Source organism: Dermacentor andersoni, chromosome 6 (assembly GCF_023375885.2).
Source record: "Dermacentor andersoni chromosome 6, qqDerAnde1_hic_scaffold, whole genome shotgun sequence".
Classification (NCBI taxonomy): domain Eukaryota; kingdom Metazoa; phylum Arthropoda; class Arachnida; order Ixodida; family Ixodidae; genus Dermacentor; species Dermacentor andersoni.
Genome location: NC_092819.1, coordinates 57007044 through 57028503, shown reverse-complemented (window position 1 = coordinate 57028503; position 21460 = coordinate 57007044). Strand labels below are relative to the sequence as shown.

Here is a 21460-nt window from a genome sequence, read left to right as displayed (position 1 = left end):
GAAGAGCTTTCATTACTGCAATATCAGCTGTTAATTTATTACTTCTGCTGTCTTTTACAAGCTGACCAACTATTTTGTCATGTCTTTTCATTGCAAATAGGCAAGGAAGCAGAAATGGTCGGCAAGAAGCATGATATTTCGTAGGACCAAAGTCAAGCATGCTTTTGTTATCCTCCATTAAACGCGTTATTGCTGGAGCGGCATGGAAGGATAATCGCAGAGGCGTAAGGAAAAAGGTGGTCAGCCAAGACAAGTCCAAAGGGTGGCATAGGCAGGAATTTGCTTCGGGAATTGAGAGGAAGCATCCCGTGTGAACACGGAGAGAGAAGCGAGCGTTCTACTGCGCGACATCCTAAATAGCTGCACGAACGTTTTAGCAGCTAGTGCGTGCGCGCGTTCTTTATTTTGGGGGAGTGAGTGAGTGAGTAGTGAGAGCGCGCGCGTGTTTGTGTGTGTGTGTGTGTGCGCGTGTGTGTGCGCGTGTGTGTGTGTGCGTGCGTGCGTGTGTGTGTGTGTGTGTGCGTGCGTGCGTGCGTGCGCGTGTGTGTGTGTGTGTGTGTGTGTGTGCGTGTGTGCGTGCGTGCGTGCGTGCGTGCGTGCGTGCGTGCGTGCGTGCGTGCGTGCGTGCGTGCGTGCGTGCGTGCGTGCGTGCGTGCGTGCGTGCGTGCGTGCGCTCTCCGCCTCTTTGATTAGTTCCATATCTTCAAGCATAGTCAGTGGAAAGTGATTGGAGTTAGACGGAGCGGGTGTACACGGGAATGCGATTATCATTTCCTTCCTCTAAGGAAGCAACACTTCAATCGCTTACAGATAAGCACACGGATGCAAAACAAACACGCTAGGAACATGAAGATACATTGAAATCGATCTCGGTAAAGTGCTCATTACAATATGCCTAACCACAAAGATTTAGAAGCCTGAAAAGCCGCTGTGTCTGCTGCATAGCTGATTTTGCTTGGTGTTTGTTCTTAACTTCTTTTTCTTTCATTTGCCTTTCTGTAAGTAGGAAGCGGAGAAGGAGGAAATAAAGAAAGAAGGCAGGAATGTTAACCAGAAATGCGTCTCGTTCGCTACATTACTCTGGACCCCTACGGGAAAGAGGTTTCTGTAAATAAATTCCTTACTCTCTCTCTCGCTCTTCCCTCGTTCATTTACAATTCTTTTTTGCACTTCCTTTTGGACCTATCTGATATTTTCGTATAGCTCATTCATCGCCTTTGCCTTTTGATTGATTGATTGATTGATTGATTGATTGATTGATTGATTGATTGATTGATTGATTGATTGATTGATTGATTGATTGATTGATTGATTCTTTTTACTCAAAATCCTATGAGGAATATGACTTTAATTGTCTAAAAAACCGCGAACGATCTTTAGGGGGAAGGTCTGAAAAGGCGGTCTTAACCAGATCGCCACTGCCGACCAGCTGCTGCTTCACGGTGGCTCAGCTGAGCACTTCCTGTTGGCCAAAATATATATAGCACAACGATTTGGCTACTTTCGAAATGAAATTGTGTCTTCGTTTGATCGTTCCCCCGCGGATTTATTCAGTACGCGCTTACTCATCTGGCCTCTATCGACCAAAATTCCCAAGCAACCATTATTTGTTACATATATATGTATAAACGCACGAAGGCAAAAAAAAAAAAAAAGAACAACTGCGTGCACGTGCATAATAATTACGAACCGTCGAGAGTAAAACGAAGCATTTTATTGAACATTATCAATTCGCACAATCACAAAGTCGATTGTCTGAAGCCAGAAGGACAAACTACAGGCAAGTACTTTCATTATGCCCACCAGTTCCATGCTGGCTGTACCACCGCGTATACTCGCCATTCCCTCAGACACTGTAGCGTCAGATTTACCTCTGGCGGTTTTTTGTAGGAAAATCAATGTTCACGACACATCGTGCAGCCCGCCCAAACTCGCCGCGAGGGTGACGTGAGCGCTATACGTCTCGTCGACCGACGAAGCGGCACTGTTTATAAGGCAGTGGGGGAAAAAAATGACGTTAATTTTTCAGAGCACAACGCGGAAGAAAAAAAGAAAGGATCCCGCAGCCGACGCGATACTTTTTTTTTTTTTTCGGGCGAAGTGAGCGCGCACACAAGGCTGACAGCCGGCACTAACGAGCACGTCGTGTATGGAACGAACGCTTAGCTTTACTCCGCTTTCCCTGGCGAACGCGAAGGATGTGTGAGGGACAAGGAACGAAAGCGACAGGACTGGGATGGGAAAACGAAAGGCCCGAGCGAGTAGCAATGGTGTTTCTTTTTGCTGTCTTTCAATTCCTGCATCTCTCTCTCTCTCTCTCTCTCTCTCTCTCTCTCTCTCTCTCTCTCTCTCTCTCTCTCTCTCTCTCTCTCTCTCTCTCTCTCTCTCACCATATATATCCATCTCTTTCAATCTGGTTCGCTCTCATTTGTACCTCTCCCTCATTCTCTACGTGTATTTCTTTCCCTATCTCCCTTCTAGGTCTCTCTATTTCTCTCTCTCTCTCCTTTCTTTTTTCTATCCATCTATTTCTATCCAACTTTTTACCGCGTTTTCGGGCCGACGCGCGTTCATTGAACACCTCATCGACTGGAACAATCGGGCTAAGACGGCGGACCCCCTTGGAGGAGGAAAGCTTTGCTAACCGCCTCTCCGGCGTATTCAGTTCTCGCGCGGCCGATGTCCGTCTCCGATGACCAATCAAGTCGCGCGCGCACCATGTGTGTGTGTGTGTGTGTGTGTGCGTGCGTGCGTGCGTGCGTGTGCCACCACCGTTGTCGAAGGAAAGGCCTTCGTTCTCCGGTCGGTAGTAGCGCAGGCACCGCTCCGGTCAGCTCCTGGAATGGTTCCCGAGCGACTCGGTGACAACCTATTAATGCGAGGCATCCTTTAGCTACCTCCGTGTTTTCTTTTTTTATTTTTATTATTATTGTTGCTATAGTAATTACATGGACACTTCAGGCACGTTTCTGCGGTAGCCGTCGCCGTGAGGTTCCGTATAAAGTCCAAGGGCGATAAAATCGTCGCCGCGCGCCGTATGCTGTATGTGCGAGTGAAAGCGTGCGAGGGTTAGCCGGCAATCGGGGCGTTCTACTCAAGGCAGCCCGGGCGGCCGCGCGCGCCCGCCCGGGTCGCTGTATCTTGAAAGCCATCTGCGACGGGACCCGCCGTGGTTGCTCAGTGGCTATGGTGTTGGGCTGCTGAGCACGAGGTCGCGCGATCGAATCCCGGCCACGGCGGCCGCATTTCGATGGGGGCGAAATGCGAAAAACACCCGTGTGCTTTGATTTAGGTGCACGTTAAAGAACCCCAGGTGGTCGAAATTTCCGGAGTCCTCCACTACGGCGTGCCTCATAATCAGAAAGTGGTTTTGGCACGTAAAACCCCATAATTTTAAATCTGCGATGGGGACAGAGTCCGCCGCGCGCTGTGCTTCCACGGCTCAGTTCGCGTTGGTGCGAGGCGCGGCACGGAGGCCCATTCGCTCGCTGCAGCTGCCGCGCTTCCTCACTCCAGCGTTTTGACAGCGAGTTTGCGCAGTCATCGAGTGAGCTATGTTCATGTTTGCTTGTGCGCGCGTGACACCATGCTTGCTAGTTTATTTAGTATGCCTATATTTAAACGTTTATACAGCCCATAAAACTACTATCCTTACTTCGTATAGCTGTCCACTAATTTGCTATCGCAACCGATGCTTCTACTTTCGGGCGAAACTGCGACGTCATTTTTTTTTTTTTTCGTGTCGTCAGTCATCAGGATAGTCTCCGCGTCAAAGCCGGTTCTGTTGAGAGCAGTTGTTTTGTTGTGACGTCATACGTTGCTTCTTTTTGTATACAACAGATGGTGCATCTATATTAGTTTTATTGGGGTGTCTGACAACCCTAAGCGTTGTTAGCGTTCTAAGCCAGATGGCTGGGTCGGGTTCCAGCCTCGATGGCTGAGTGCAAACTTCCGTCTATTTTCTTCTTCTAAATATACGCATCCGATGTCGTATTTCGAACCCGGGACCCACCGCGAAAAAGGAAAAAAAGGAAAGGAAGCCCGACCGATGGTCTATCCATTAGCTCATAGATTTTTCTTTCTTTATATACTGCGTTTCAATTCACACTTCAAATACAAACGTTCTTCAAAACCCTTGAATATATGACAAATTCTGGCAAAATTTTACACAGAAGCACTCGTATTACAGTGTGCAAAAATAAATAATTTTGATGCCGAAGAAATAAAAAGAACCTTGTTACCAGCTGTCGCACAAGCCGGCGGATTAGTCCACCACATTTTGCTGGTCCAAAAGGAATTTGTACAAGTGATACAATCCCATCATGAATTCCAAATGAGTATTGCGAAAGCACGATGAATTTTTCGCACAACTGCTTGCACCATGCACAATGCCTGAAGAGCATACCATATCTTAGCCACCAAAAACATTGCACGCTGTTTCGCCCGCGATTGTTGTAAGTCCCGGCCACGCCAGCTTTCTGTTTTCTCTCGAATAGATTGTTTGTTCTCTCCAGTACTGTGTGGTATCACGACAGTGCTGAAGCAGCACACCTAAAGTTCTTTGTTTTTTTTTTAAGCAAGACTTTCAATTACACATTTTCAAATGCTTAAAGTGTGTGGCCCCAAATTTCATGCCAGAAACCTGTGGATCTGCCCTGTCGGATTATACACTTACGAAAATTTTACAGACGGTGAAAACATGTCTAATCATTCCGCATATACTTTCTTTTATTAATGGAAAACACTGCTACATCACCCTCGTAAGCGATTACTGTTCCGACATGGTATTCCTGACATGAATATTTTGCGTTAGATCAAGGTTCGGCACCTCTAAATCCCAGAAAAATGTACCCGAAACCTTGAGAACGCCCGAAACAAACAGTTTCTTTACACCACACCAGATTTGGTTTCGTTTCTACTGTCTTGTGACATCATAACGCAGAAGGTTATGACGTGGGCGAAAGACATTGCGACTTTTTGACACACGCTTTGGCTCGCTCGGTCGTCTGCAGTGCCGCTAGCCGCAGAGAATGTCAAAATCTCGTGACCACTTCCACGTGACCACTTTCCGCGCCATGACGTTATGACACAGCAACCTCCCGGGAAACGAAACCGAAACTGGCTGTAGGAAATCAATTATATTAAATTATCTCGCTCTGAGACTTGCCATTCTTTTTTCTTGGGCTTAGAAGTCTAGGACCTTCATTTAATGAAAAAGTGAAAAAAAAAATGAGAGTGGAAAATATCATGCCAGCGCTCTTTTAACTGGACATATCTGTATGCTTTGAGCCGTTCCCTTCGTTCGTTTCGAATGATCTTTTGACACAGAGGCTCCAAATGCAATGGAAACAACAATGGTAAAACCGGAAAACCTTGCCGAACGGATGAACAAGCTTGGTACGCGTGCGGCGCCAGATGGCCTTACAAAGGCTGTTTCTGCCCTAGCAAGACTTGCATCAAACCTCCTTGACTAGCGTGAAGGACCCCTGACAAAGTCAAGCTAGACGCGTCATCAGGATGTACGAGAGGAGAGAGCGCATGACGTCACTGTGTGAGAGACAACCAACCGCGCGAAGAGGATACCCCAACGATCAACGACGTAAGAAAGAAAGAAAGAAAGAAAGAAAGAAAGAAAGAAAGAAAGAAAGAAAGAAAGAAAGAAAGAAAGAAAGAAAGAAAGAAAGAAAGAAAGAAAGATAGAAATTTGAGGGGACAGTTGAGTACGATTCGCATTAAAAAGAGAGAGGCGGTTTTCCCCATCCTTCCATTCGCAGCTAGAGACACATGGGCCATTCGCGAAGTTGGTGCACTGGGAAAACCGAACTGATGCCGAAGGCGACGAAGAGTTAGGACCTTCATTTAATGCTGCAAAATGACAAGTCGACAATTTCATGTCAGTACTTTATCATGTCACTGTCATAAAAAATCAGAAGTATCCCGTGTGACTGGCGTACTAGACTGGAATGTTCTTCGTGGCAGCTACAGCGCGGCAGACGCGGACAAGAGGTATAAGGGGGGGGGGGGGGGGGGGGACACAATACGGCGCTGGATACAATATGGACACAATCAACGCCGTATTGTGTCCCCTTCTATTCCTTTTGTCCGCATCTGTCGCGCTGTAGTTGCCATGAAGCTTCACCAACTCACCCAATATCACATCTTGTGGTATATTCCTATTAAAAACACCTCATTATTTGTAATAAAAAAAGACAAAAAAAAGAGATTGATTGCCAGGGAAGAAAATCAAGGTCAAATTTCCCTCTCTTGAATTTCGCACCAAGAATTGCAGCAACGGAAAAAGGTAAGTTTCCTACAGCGCTCTTCTGTGTCTGATTTTTTTTTATTATTATGGACACTCTTCATAAACCGAAAGAAAGCAGACGCAAATATACGGACATTGTGTTCCCTTGGTGCTTTTCAGCCTGAAACCCAGTCCTAACTTCATGAATTTTACATTATAGCAATATACTAAATGAGAGCTCAACGTATTGCTCTACTGAAGGTCGCGCTTTATATCATCGGAGAATGTTCCTAACATGAACAGGCGGACAAGCAGCGACAGGTGGAGAGTAAGAAAATAACAGACGACTGCGGTGTTGACATTCGATTGTTGACATTCGAATTATCACTCTGACCATAACTTCTCGTGCGACACGTACGCAATCTATACCCTCGTTATAACTAAATCGCTTTATTCGAAATATCGCTTTAACCGTAATTTTCTGTGGTCCCGGCCGAAGCGCACGTGTATTGCACTTGAAATCAAGGATTGGGTGGAAACCCGTCTTGCCGGGAATATACATGACAACAGTTAAAAGCGTACACCGACCACGAAAGTCTATAAATGGAAAGACAAGGCTCCTGTGCAGGAGCAGAAACGTATTTCCTTTTATAAACTTTCGTGGTCTGTGTCCCCTTTTAACTCTGTCGCGTATTGCACTTCCATGATTATTCGAAATCTACTGGAGGGGGGAACCCGCTTACAATACGAAGCGGCCGAAACCCACAGACAAGGGGCGAGTCCAACATGCATATACAGCGCTTCTAGCGCAGGCCGCAAATAAGCGGCCTTTCCGTGCCGCGTGTGCCTCCCAAACCATGCGTTCCGAAAAGTGGTCAACTGGAGCCACAAATCGTTGGCTTGCAAGGACCATGGAACCGCTTGTTTGCAAGGAACAGCAAGTTCTTCCATTTATTTGCAAAGCCCACTTGACGTTTCGAACACGTAAAAGAGGGCGCCGAGTCATCGGCCCCGTAGAAAGGCACCCAACGCTTTGGCGTCCCACATAATGCAGTTTCGTTCGGCGTTTGAGAGATCTATATTCATTGGATGACGAACTTGAGGAGTGGCTTGTGAACAGGGAATGTCTAGCTCGTTTAGCGTGATTGCCATGTAGCGAGTACCAGTAGAGAAGCTGCAAAACCTGGCGTCACAAAGCTGCCACCAGCCGCATATACCTTCACTGTGCAGGAAGAAACGGATAATCACATCATTTGCACGACGTCAGCGCAATGAGCTCGCGGCCCGTTCGGAGCAGCGGCGGCAAACTCCACTGTATTTCCAACTCCACCTCGTCGAAAGGCAAGGTTCACGATTAGCGACAACGCAATGGATTTAATACTCCGCGTCTATTCTTCAAGGGTTTCCCGCGAAGGTTTTTCGTTCAAAGAGGTGCAGTGAGGGTAAGACTGGTAGAAGCAGAACCACGGCAGTGAACGCGGGTCTGCTCGTTTTGCGCGAACGAACAAATACGTTCTGCGTTTCAGAGTTGTCTTTGCTCGCACACGTGCATCTGACACAGGCTATACGAAGGCTGCCATGGAAAGACTTTGTTCAGAAATATTTCGGCTATATAGCCTATAGGTACCGCTTGCTTTCGCATTTGTAGCTTATCTATAGACTAATTTCCTTAGACCTAGTTTTCGTATAGCGGGTGGATCCCGTCCTTAAAACGCTGGACTAGTCATCTACTCATGCTTAAAGCGCTCACGCTATGCAGGTGAATTCACGCACTTACGCTTATACGCAACGCGACCCGTCTATGCGACGTGACCTTCCCCCCTTCTCTCTCTCTCTTTATTTTATTACTTCTTTTTTTTTTTACAAGAGTGGTCTCGAGCTCTAAATTTGGCTGTGTAGCTGCACTTCACTTCCATGACCAAAGCCACGGGAGATTACGACGTTTCTTTTTCGGTTCAACTAAACACGATTAGTCATCGTAACAGCCAAACAGCATTGTGCGCGTCTCTATCAGCGGTCAGAAGGCCACTAGAGCACTCATTCAAAGACCCGCATTGTATTATGCGTATCTGCTGCCGTGCTTCCTTAATCCTGAGGCTAATTAACGGTGAGTAAGCTTCCCCTTATGCGGGCTTGTATGTAAAACTCACGAAGGAAACTCACATGCGCGAGGTCTGCGAGGGTTTCAGCAGCTGTAAGATGGTAAACCTCTTGCGTCCACGTGAGGTTTGATTAGCTATAGGCTAAGTTAGGTTAGGTTAGGCTAATGCCAACGACACACAGACAAACCAAACTCCTTTGAGGTAAACCCTTTTCCTTGCTCTTGAGGATTACTTACCACAGAGAGAGAAGAGCAAAATTATTCACAGAAAGGCAGAGAGGTCGGCCTGAGCTTGCTCTGGTCTGCTGCTCTACACATGAGGAAAAGGGACGGGGAGCAAAAGGGCTGACGAATGATGTTGATGATATGGGGAGGAGGTACGGTGTGACATCTCTGAGGCCGTGCTTACAGCCCAGTGGCTTGTAGAAAGACTACATAGCAGCACTTGTAATCAAGGCTGCGCTGTTTGCAGAGAGTTTCACCACGCCGACATACGGTACGGTGCGGATTTCATGCGTCCACGATATCCGTTCTGCACGTGCAAGTGCTCGTGCAACTGTCCGTGTGAAAAGCAAGAAACGAAACAACACCCACGCGAACCACGCTGACCCGGCGGCTGAGCTGGATCTAAATGAAACCGTATAAAGCGTCGAAGCTACCAGAGGCACCAACATGGTGAGACGGTGGCGACCATAGTGCCGACAGCTATGATGGCTTGAGAGTGTCGCTATGCAATAAAAGACAAATATAGTGTGACTGCTAAGTATAAAATCGTTCTTTTACACGCAATGAAGAGTATTAAGGTTTATCTCCCAGATTCGCAGAGAACATGTACAAAACGGGAGATTTTGCTTTGCCGTGTGTAACCTCACATCTTTTCGGTAGATGCTCCTCAGTACACAAAGGCCTTTGTAGTGCCCGCGGGATATTAAGGTTATATGTTAGGTTTACACTTGACCTTCAGTGCTGTAGTGCGATCGAGACCTGCATATACGTGGACTCGGCGGTATCTGGGCGCTCTCGTTACTCCAACAGCTACGCAATGGACTGCGGCGTCGACTAAACCATCGTGGAAAGCAAATGGCTTAAGAAAAAACGTCGCAGGCCAACTAAAGGTATGGCTGAGCAAGGTCCCACCAGATCGCTTCGTATGATTTATACCATTCACTCTATGTGCCTCTCGACAACGCGGATAACTTGTATTCTGGAGACGTAAAGATAACCAACGTTCAACTTATAAAACTGGCTCCTAAAGAAATCAACGAAATGCGATGTTAAAACCAGGAAATAAAAAACATGATTACAGTGGGCATAGCGACGCCAGGCTAGCTGCCTAGAACAAATGAAAAACCATGCGGATAGTTGTGCATTTGGAATTTCTAGAGCTTGTTCCTTGTGCACAGGAATCGCACTATAGGACAAATGTCATTTCTGATGTCAGAGGACAAAGAGTTGCGCGTATTTTCTGTAGCCAATAGTCAAGATATTAATTTATTTTCCTCTCTTGGGTTTATCAACGAACGCCAAACTTCTTATCGAGGAAGACATCTTTAAATAATCTTATTTTACTTACGTCAAGGTGGTAATGCGAGGCACCCGGTGCCCCTTTACAATGTACGTGCCTCAATCCCTTCAATGTCGCAAGTGCCTAAAGTTGCGCCATGTTGGCGCTATACCTAAACAGGCTCTGCGGCACGCACCCCTGTTGTGCAGACAGCCATGCCCAACTTGTATGAACGGTGCATGAAATGAACTGCTCCAATGATGACGGGCCGCAGGAAGCAAGCTCTAAGGATGGTTCCAAGCAGCAACAACAACAACAACAGAATTGTAATAGGAAAGAATGATGTAGAAATATTTAACGAAATGAGCAAGAACACTCTAACCCGGAAAGAAGGCGGCAGCGTTAAAATACAATCGGGAAAGGAGGTCGCCAAGTCGTTGACGTAAGCCTCCAAGTCCAAGCCAAAGCCCGCTAACTTCAAATTGCACGCGTCCAGCAGGAGGTGGTCGAAACGACGTCGGGTGATCGTTCAGAGAGAACGCGTCGTGTGAACAGCGCAAGTCCGGAGCCAAGTACAAGGTCGTGCTATTACAGCCACCGACACGAAGTTACGAATATCAGCACCAACAACAGCACGTCGAGAGACGTCACCTGCGGACTCATGTCATCGATGTCATAAAAGGCAGCAGTGACGTGGCAAGGAGGCGGCACACCGGAATGACTATCACAAATATATGCATACTAATTAATAATCAGTCCCACGGTAGCTGAACGAGCTCAACATCGGAGTTCTTCCTTCGAGCAATTTTAGTAGGAAACAGCACGCTAATCAACCCTGCCTTGCGCCTGTTGACACCACCCTATACCTACAAGTTTTCCCGTTTCATCGCTCCATCTAGTTCCCTGCTGTCCTCGACTGCACATCTCTTCCCTCGGCACCCTTCCCTCGCTGTCATGAGCAAAGAATCATTTACGAAGCCCCACAATGGCCCTAAACGTCGCAAATCTAACCCCAATAATAAACGTATACAAGCCTTATCAGCCGTGTCCTAAAGCACTGTTACGCAGAAAGGCTGTCGCACGGTCATACTCATCAGACGAGACTTCTGCAGCTTTTCTCTCTCTCTCTTTATATATATATATATATATATATATATATATATATATATATATATATATATATATATATACATTTTTATTTTAACGTTATTTGTATGCGTTTGTCGGGAATACTCTGCATCGACGACACTGCAGCTATAGTTCATGTGCCGACGAGATTCGAAAAGAAGTGACCGAGTCTTGGACGAAAATAAGGATTTTTTTATATAACAACGCTGTCCTCTCAAGCTGCAAATAAGTGGAGATAAGCTGCTATAAGTGGAACATGAATCGCATTGGAGTAACATTATGTGCGTGTATGAAGCAACATTGTCTGAAGTGATTTGCAGCGCGCTAACTGTCAAGTCAGCGCGATTCCAAAAATCACTCATATGCCTTAATTTCATACTGAACATAAGTGTGCAGCAGTAGATCAACTTTTACGAAGTTCGTTGTATTTTCTGTGAATCTTGGTAGTCTTGAATATAATTTCTGTTGAGAAGCAGTTGAATGTCATGCACGATATTTGGAAGGGAACATCACACTCGCAACATGATGAGTCGACTGCGAAATGGTAAATTATGAGACTGCCATCAATTATATGCCACGTTTTCGTTCGTGTTAATTCTACTTTGATCTTCTATAGTGAATGTTCACTTCAGTTGAGCCAAACTTCCTTTTCAATCTTAACAATGAGTTTTCAAAAGTTCAATGAACTGAACTTCTGTGGCAGAGTAACCTAACAAGAACGGCACCTTAGCACGCAGACGTTTATATTCTGCCCCTTCTAATGCCATGTATAGTAAAAATCACCCACAAAGATAGCATAAATCTAAATCCATATACACTGAAACCGAGATCCCGGGCTCGGCAAGCTAAACGTACAGACTGCAATGTCACCGCGGAATGTATCATTGCACTTGGCTTCCCAATCACAGCAGTGATGCTGCAAGTAAAAAAGCGAGTGCGTGATTTAGACCTTTAAGCAACGCTTCTTTTGAGACCGTGATTGGTCACCATCCAGGAATGTGGCAGCGATACGTCTTATTTGTCACATTCAATGACAACAAACGACAGCAATTCACGTAGTTTTCGCACAACAGACCATGTTCGTTTCCACCAGCATTTCTGCACGCGTCAAACACTATTGCGTCGATAGTGCAGGAATAAATCAAACGTAGCCCACGTGAGAAAATTATTTTCCTCGATAGTCCAGCAAGTCGCGCCCAAGCATCTACACTCACTACAGCTTGAATAACACGACGTTGAGGGATCAGAAACCCCCGCTTAAAAAGAAGTCGCCAAATGCTGCCAACAGTGGCTGAAGAGAAGGTAAAGAAAGGACACGCCATTTCATTTGATCACCGTCAACTGTTAGCTGAGGTGACCGATGGTCGAGTCATTGCAACACAAGCATCACAGCTGTGAGACCAAACGTAGTCAGCGAGAAAGTAGCGGTGCCCCTCGGTCGACGTACATGGAAGACGCAGAGTCACCAAACTGAGAAACCGCGTTCACTAAGTGCGATTATTAACACTGCAACCTTTTCTTGTCAACGCTGTTCCCACAACGTCCACGATGCCAAAACGCGTCAATCTACAAAAAGAAAAGAACGCGCATTCTCTCATAACTTTTCTCCTTGCACAAAACGCAGGCCACAGTTAAACAGCACAGTTACGAAGCACGCGAGCAAGCACGCATTCGACGTACAAAACGCATCTCCTCCCAATATGCACCGACGTGTAACGCGCAATGTCACGGTGCAACTCGTGCCGTCCCTTCTTAGGCCTAACCGGTCGCTCGTGCCTGTCATAGCGTCGTCGTTCACGCGACGACAGAAGGCATCCACTGCCAACCGCTGCATCATCTGCCCTCGAAAAGTTGGCTCCGCGCAACAGCTACTGGCAGTAAATTCCGCCGTCGAGGACACGTAGGTGGCTCGCGGGACAACCGAATGTTCGGGAAGAGGGGTACACGCCATTTGCGCGCGCGCGCTCCAGAACCGTGCAGAACGACGCCTCGCCGGGACAGGCGCATCGTTCGAAAACCAGGGGAAAGAAAAAAGAACCACGCCGAAACCGGTCTGCGGTTTCTCGTTCGACCAACGATCCTCTTCGCGTCCTTCGTATCGGCGGGAGCGCAGTGACAGAAGCGGGTCATTTCGCAAAGTGCGTTTTTACGGCGCGGAGCCATTGGCAGGCGGAAAAAGACCGCAGTGGCGGCCACACGCGGCATCGACGTCGATACTGCACACATTTGCCGCCCCCCCTTACAAGAACTTCCTTCCTCTCTCCTCGAAATTCGCCGCGAAATCTCGTAAGAAAAAAAAAAGAGAAAAAGAAAGCTTGCGCCCAACGCGAGCGAAGTCGCACCACGCGCGGGACAAGATGTCCCGTCGAGTCTACAGACCCCCGACGGCGAGCCGGCGTCGGCCACACAGGCCAGTGAACCAACCGCATGCGGCGGCGGCGTGGTACTGCGACGCGCTAGGCCTACTTGCGTAACGTTGGCTACGAGTGTCGGGAGAACGTTCCCAACCGAGGGGGGAGTAAAGGCATTCTCGTGGGAAGGCGCCCGATTTACTCCCGCCTACGGACCGCGTAATATCAGCGGCGAAGAACCTACGGAAGATTCCCCCCACCCGTATCACACATTCGCGCAGTATCTGGAAGACGGCAGCCGACCGAAGGGGGCAGTCGGCACCCGAACACCACCACCGCGTGCGACGGTTCTCTCCGTCCAACACCACCACCGAAAGGGATTGATCCCGGGCCTCCAAAGAGAGGGGCGAGAACCCGGCGCGCATCTTCGAAGCCCGCGCGTACGGCGATACACGTCACTCACCTTCGCTTGCCGTGGGTCGCCGGGCACAGTTGCGGGGTCGCGGCCCTCATCGAGCCGAGCGGGGCCGAGCGGTGCGCGCCCGTTGCCGGCACGTCCGCCGCATCGGCGACCGTCGCCCACAGTCGGCGGCCCAGCGAAGAGGCCGGCGAGCTTGTGAAAGCTCCTCCGGTCTCCCGAGGAACCCGCGGGCTTCCTTTGAACTCGGGTCTTGCGAGCGCGCGCGCTCGAAGGAGTCGCGGCTAAGTTTCCATCACGGGGGGGCCCCCGTCGGAGCTAGGAAAGGGCCCGCTAAGATGCCGGGGCTGCTCGGCAGCGGTCAGCTTCCCGCGATCCCCGCGAGCCACGCCGGTCCCAGTGCGCCTGCGCCCCCCTCCCCGGTCGCGCACGTTGCCACGGCAACCAGCATCGGCCTCCTCCCGACCAAATCAATACGCCCCGTAGACTTACTTTCAATCGCGCCCCCACGGCAACCAACCAACCAGCCGATGCACACGCGCATTGGACGACGACCGACGAGTTTCCTCAATGAAACGAGGCACTCCTTCAACGACCAAACGCGCATACCGCGCTACAACCCGATTCTTACCCAGGGTCGGCCGACCTCGGCAAGTAACCTTGCGTGCAACACCGTCCCTTCCGGCCCCGACGACACTCGGCGACGTTTCTTCGGCCCCCACTGACCAACCGACAACGGTGCAACAACGCTACCGCGCCGCCCGTGAGCAAGGGTCTCGAGTTTCGCCGCGGTTTGTAAGCACCAGGCACTTCGATCACGCCATGCTCGGCGGTCCCCACCAACCCCGCTCTCAAAGTGAGTACCACGAGCTGCGTACTCTACGGTGGTCGCCCGCTGCAAACAAAAGGCGCGCGCGCGCGCTTTCGCAGTGCCGGCGTGCTGCGTTCGCTTCGCAGTGCGAGTATCGCTGCCCGCTATGTAGCGGCGCTTCCGGTATCAGCGCGATACAATAAAGTGACTAGGACATCGCAAGTGCTTGTTAAGCCATCTCTTTATTCGTTATCTATACAAAAGTGCCCCGAACTGTGGCACGAGACATAGACTGACGATGGTAAAGCTTGCCTCGGGCTTGAAACCAAAGCATTGTAGAAAACACTTACGTAGCTATATATATATATATATACTTTTCATATCTTCATATTTATAATTATATATATTTATATATATGTATAAAATAAAACAGCAATTTTTTTTTCTAGTTTCAGGGTCTTGACATGTACAGGTGATCTAGAAAAATTAGTGACAAAGAGAAACACGGGGGTGAGTCCATTTTGTTGCTTACACAACGCTAATTGCCCACACAGAGAACTCAAAACTAGTGTTGACGCACAGTCTCAGGTATACAAATTGAGGTCGTGTTTTTTTTTTCTTTTTTTCTCTTGCTTTTCCACGTGTGAAGAGGATAGCCAGACGCTATTCCTGCTCCAAAAATATAAAACTCTCACTGTTCTTGTATCTACAGGTTCCTATATACAGCGCCCAAGCCAGGACACCAAAGCCATTATTACCCCCTTTAACACTGGCCCACTCTCAAGTGGACGTCTCGCCTTAAAATCCACGTGGGCCATTTGCCTGGTGCGACAACACACATATCACATGGCAACGGCATTGCACACACAAAATGCGCGCAGCGCTCGACAAGCATGGTCACAGTCCGGCATCACTGGCGAAGATTGACACGCACTTGCTGTACCGTCTTCCCGTCGCTGGAAGCAACTCGTGCTTGACTTTTTTTCTTCGCACGCACACATCCACACGTCACTGTCAGCGTTGGCTTCACAGAAGCAACGTCCCAGGGAATGCGTCCACCCCAAATTAATACAGGACACACTTAAGTATGCAAGTGCCGACACGTGACCGCTGGAGAAAGCTTGAGGACACCTCACACAGCTTGGCATTTCCATGCCAGAGCCGGCTTATGACAAGGAGGTCTGCTACCCTCCTCGTCGACAAAATGTGGGCCGCCGTGAGCAGTGACTGTGCTGTTCCAAGTGCCTTGTCAGGGGGCAACCAGTGGAATGCATGCAAGACGACAGCTCCAAACTGAACACTACGAACAAAGCCATTACTAGGTGCAAAAGCGCCACTGGTGCTTGGCCAACTTGGCAAACAAACGTCAGTCGGGGACCTCCACAGCTAGTGCCGGGCATGCTCGACGCATCAGAAAGCAGTCACTCCAGCAAGAAATTATAGAACACCCCAAGAAACATGCCAGCGGGCAACCCGGATGGACTCGATCACAGAAGCTACTAGCCGTGGCCTCCTCAAGCAAGACAAAGAAAACACAGCACAAGGTTCAAGACGTAAGCCTGCTCTTTCAAATAGGCACGCATGAGACAGCTGCGGCAACACCCATGCTTCAACCATCTCTTGAGCAATAGTAGCGGTAGGGCCTGACAAAGACACCAGCGGCAGCTATACAGCCGCTCAGGTTGATACTAGGGGGTCCCTCGTGCAATAGGAATATCATTTTACCGTCAAGCTTGCCACGACTTGAAAAGGAGAAAGTCGATGCAGGAAGCCTACAGAACCAACTCGTACAACTGTTTTTTCGCTGTTTGTCACCCTTTAAGCATACATGCCAGTAACTATGTGCATCGAGAGTGTTAGCACAACTGATTATATGGAATCTGGCTAAAGCCTGCTTCACATACAGCTATTCCTCAAAGTTAATTGGTCTTAAAAAGGGCACAGCTAAGCAAAATGTTTCTTCTACATTTAGAGCTTCCAGCACGACACTGCCGCACCAACTGCCACTCTCCCCAGCAGTGAATGCATGCTTGTATGATACACCGCAACCTCAGCTGAGGAAGAAAAGCTGTCGCAGCCAATACCGCTGACAATTTGTAGCACGTGAAACGGGCTTTAGCCAGATTCTGACACCTATCCAGTGTCAAGATTGCAACAGGTGGGAAAAAAAAGTGAAGTATTCACAACAAGGTGAATTAAAAACAAAACTGAAGTATGTCAATAAAAGGGTTAAAATGATTTGGCATAGAACACTCGCATGCCCTGCACTGGGGCTTTTGTTTGGCACAGGGTATCGCAAACTGAGAAAAAAAAAGAAAACCAAGAAAGTCCCATACAGCAGAAAGACTGTTCAATGCTACAAATGAGCAAGCAACACCGCAATCAAGACACAACCATAAACGCAGTCACTGGGTAGACATCAAAACACAGACCATAAGTCCTCGATGGCAAGACCGGACATCAGAGCGCAAGTAGGAGCAGGCCTTACAATTGTTACCTTACAGCCAGGAGCAGGATGGACTGCTTTTTGAGGTGCTATCGTCTACAGCTGAGCCCACTTGAAACGAACAACTCATTAATCAGTGCAACAAGTTGTGCTACCTAAGTGAACTTATGCCTGCACGAATATAACAAATGTTTCCTGTATTGTTTTCTTTTTTCTTTTTCATCTCATTTGCAGCCGGAGATTGCGCTACATATAACATTCAAATCTGTGCTACGAATCCAGCGTACTGGACTCGATCACCCAGCATCTGAGTAAGAGAAGCCCAATGTTATGACACATTCAACACACCGAAAGTGGGCTTCTACACACTTGGAACACAAAGTGGTGTTGTGCAGTGCGACGGCGGAAGCCTGACAAAAATTGGCAAAGGTCTTGCTTCTCTCTTACGGCACAATGCTCACAGGCAGAGACAATGCATGAACTGGGTAACAGTTTAGAGGAAGCTGCCTTCACAATCCTGGGCACTCCTTGCATTTTCCCAAGCCCTGTGCTATAAACACGAAGACCTAAAATTTCATTCACGTGAATGGTGTCTCATGTACATCGTATTCCAATGCACAATAATTTTGTCATCTTCTGAGAATATTGTTGGAGGCCCTAGGGGGCCACAATTCCTGGCTGATCGCTTTCGGGGACATTACTTCCAGCGCACATTCATTAGATAAACCAGTGGACGGGATATTCGTCACTCCAAAGAGGTACTGCACTGGACGTTGTCGGGCAAAAGTAACCAAGTCTCCTCGTAAGTGATCGACGCAGAATACATTCTCAGTTCGGTGATTTGCAAGAATAGGCGCAGGAATTGCACCAATTGAAACCAAATGTAGTATACTCGCCACTCCCATTTCTGCATGTCGCTTTCCCGAGCTAGTGTTCCTAAACAAATTGTGCAATGTACATTTATCTTCTTTGTTCTGACAAGACACATTGATGTCCACATGTCCAGCATTGCTATGAAGGCGACCAATAGGAGCAGAGTTAAGTGAAAGTCTAAAATCTTGTGCACAAAACTGAATACTGTTGTGAGGGAAAACAACACTTTCCATGCTTGGAGGACTCGGACTCAACACAACACTGGCAATAAGGACAGCGCGCTTAACATAGTAATCCAGGGTGCTTGTGCCATCACCGCTTCAAACTGAACACACTTGAGCAACGGTAATTGCTCAATCTGTCTACAACAAATAGAAATACAGTCACCCATGGACTTTTTGGACACCTGATTTTCCCAACATGAGAGATTACCGACCTACCCATGGCACCACTACACAACCTATAGAGCCAACATACTACAGTAAATCAATTAAAATTTCAGCTGTCGTGCAAAATTTTTCCAACATCTGCATGTTTGATGTCGCAAACACGGCAGTTGGTAACAAATTTTCCACCATTTAGGTTGTTGCCCAAACTCCTGCTTTTCTTGGCAAGATTTCTTGGCTTTCCAATAATATCTGGCTTCTTCAACACAATCTTTGACTTGACACTGAAACTTGTCATTACCAGCTCCCAACGAAAGAGCTCTGGTTAGACTTGCCAACATAGTCAGTGTAGTCATGCCAAAATTAGCCGCCAGTCAGCCTGACGGCAAAAGACAAGCCTCTGCAGAAAGTTGCTACTAATACATTTGTACCAGTAGTCACCTATGGTGACTGGGCTTGAATTTAATCACAGAGTCTCATGCGACAGCAACAGAAGAAAAGGTACTCGGGCCCTGAAGCAAATATCCAGGAGCTCTGGAAGTGCCTACAAAGTTAGTCTGAGCGTTTAAAGGCTGCAGCAGTGAAAACTGACATGTAAATAGAAAGCCCCTAACTTGTTTAGTGCAACACAGCTTACACTGCTACTAATGTGCAACCAAGAAGGTTGTAAACAACATCCGTAATTGGCGACAGTGCACAACACAGATCAGGCTAGCATACAAGCGCACTAATGCCGAACCAACGGCCAAATGCAGTACAATCCTGTGGCATTGGCCATTACAGAATTTCAAGCAGCTATTTCAATAAAGCATTACACCAGGAAAATGTTGCAAGCTTTTGTACTGCAGACATGAAAAAAAAAAAAAGAAGCAACGTGTTGCTTCAAACTCCATTTTTCTATCTACCTGGTTATCGGATACTTACACACTTCCCTTTGTGTTCAAAATTTTCACCAGCCATTACGATACCCCCTAATACGAAATTTGAGCGCAGCTCTATACGTGTTTCATTTCGCAATACTATATCGGCTGGTGTGGACAATCTGTCTCGTGCGACGCGTTGCAAACGAAGCAAAGTGTGGCATGACTACTTCCCTGATTGGGAGATTGCCAGAGGCAGCGCATGAGTGACGCGTGGGCGTCATTCGCAGCAACTGCCGCAGACAGACCTCCACTCATGCAGCACTTTGTTTCCACATATGGTACCGGCGGACGTGCTCGCCGCATGCCTTATCGATGGCATCACCAGTAAACAGACGATGCGGTTATCACGGTTTCACTTCACCCTCCTCCTACGCTCCTCTCCTCGCGCTCTTTTTCTTATCGCTGTCTCATCCCCTGCTGCACTCTGCGTTTGCTCTTTCATCCGTCGCTGTGCTCGTTCACTCGGTTATGCCGACGCTCAATGTAGGAACAGGTGTCTAAGAACTGCACTCTAAATGTCAGTCAGCAACTGTGTCCTGTTGCACATGCCGAGACTTAGCCTAACACAGTATCCTTCGTCATGCAAAATATAGTGTCGCGATCTGTTGAAACATGCCAGTAAGATAAAACTACAAATGGCAACAACCACCAAATTTTTATACAGTTTACACCAAACAAACAAAAAAAAGAACAAATCTGAAAGCAGCTTTGTAAGCAAACAAGTTGCTTAACCTGCACTGAGGCAATGGCCTTTTTAGTTTCTCCTTAATGCTGGCTTCTCCTCAGAGCATGGTTGTTTTCCAACCACATGACAGTGCTCAGTGAGTGGAAGGCCAAGTTACACATAACTCTGCTCGTGCATGCTGCAACTCCACATCTGGCCAGCAACCCTCCAGCCTCACACACACGAGGCCACAACTGCTGCTGTACAGGCAGCACACTCGCAGCCCGATTCATAACGCAGCACCGCTTCCCTGCCGAGCACTATCAAGACTGCGACAGCAGTCTCCTTGTCCTCTCAAAATAAAATTCATCGCTTGGGAACACTTGTAAGTGGGCTAAACTACCGACGACGAGACACCTTCAACTTAAACAACAAAAAAGTTAGAGAGAGGGCCCCTCAATGTTCCAGTACAACTTAGTGCATAGCGAAGCAGCACTAGGTAACCACCCCATGTTACACATTCCGATTTCAATACATTCCATCATGGCCGACACACAGGCAATTATGGCAGGGGGTGACGATTTTAGAAGCAGCAGTAAAAATGAAACCTAAGTTAAAAAGAAAAAAAGAAGAAAATAAAGATTGCAACTCCAACCTATCTTTGGCATTCTGGAGAGGTAATGTTGCACTTAAAAAGCACGACCAAAACAGCAATTTTTCAACGTCAAAGCAGGAAAGAGGCAGATGACTTCTTGCACCACTAAACACTTAAAAACTTGATTACGCAAAGATTAGTTTTCGCTTACTCAGTGACAGGCTTTCAATACTATAACTTTAAAAAGTGTTAAACTGAGAAGCGCAATTGATAAAAACACTAAGACGCCCTCAGCAGAGAGATAGCGGAGCAACACATTCTCGCATAAACACATCAACATATTGCAGTTTCTTTCCCGCAGCTTGGAGAGCCCGCTGCTATGAGAAGAGCATTTGTAATAAAGTTGCATGATGGCCCTCATCGACAAGCCACTATTTTCTCCATACGCAGGCGTAATAAAAATTTTGGAATGGGATATCAGTTTCCTTCACTGTTCTTGCCCTCGCCCCAAGAAGGCCAATGACCTAATAATGCACAGGGCGACACAAAATAAAACCACTGCCAAGCACCAGGCAGTGGACGTTAAGAATACTGAACGAGTTATCTGCCACACTCTTCAACCTGAGCAGCTTTCGGTGAAGCATGCACACCTCAGGAAAGACTTGTGGCCACACCAGACTAGCAAATGCACAGGCAACACTCCCTCCCCATCATCCATGGACAGCTGCGACGAGCGAGCTCCCCACAGCGCTGACGACAAACCATCTGAAAAAAAAAGGGGCGGGGGGGGGGGGGGGGAGATCAGTTATGTGGGTCACAGCACTAATCAATGATATGCGAAGCATTTAGCTGCTTTTAGAGCGGCACGAAAAGGTACCAGATGGAAAAAAAAAAAATCATGCAGACGCCACGCACTGTCGCAATCGATATAAGTGAAGCTTCGTAAACTGGCAAGGCGAAATGGCACATTTTAATAACAGGTGTGCAGCAGACTTCTGCAACAAATGTGACCCGCAACA

The 21460-nt window shown here is 47.7% G+C and overlaps 2 protein-coding genes across 10 annotated transcripts in view; both read right to left on the bottom strand.

Moving 5' to 3' along the window:
* sif (still life) overlaps positions 1-14759 on the bottom strand; it is a 305006-nt gene extending 290247 nt beyond the window's left edge. For all 9 annotated transcript variants that reach the window (XM_050171630.2, XM_055066570.1, XM_055066572.1 and 6 more), the window contains exon 1: positions 13789-14759. The gene's annotated coding sequence lies outside the window, so the exon portion shown is untranslated. The remainder of the gene's footprint in view (positions 1-13788) is intronic.
* An 18-nt stretch (positions 14760-14777) lies between these two features.
* The window catches only part of SCAR (wiskott-Aldrich syndrome protein family member 3 SCAR), a 30171-nt gene continuing 23488 nt past the window's right edge, over positions 14778-21460 (bottom strand). The window contains exon 9 of the mRNA XM_050171641.2: positions 14778-21206. The gene's annotated coding sequence lies outside the window, so the exon portion shown is untranslated. The remainder of the gene's footprint in view (positions 21207-21460) is intronic.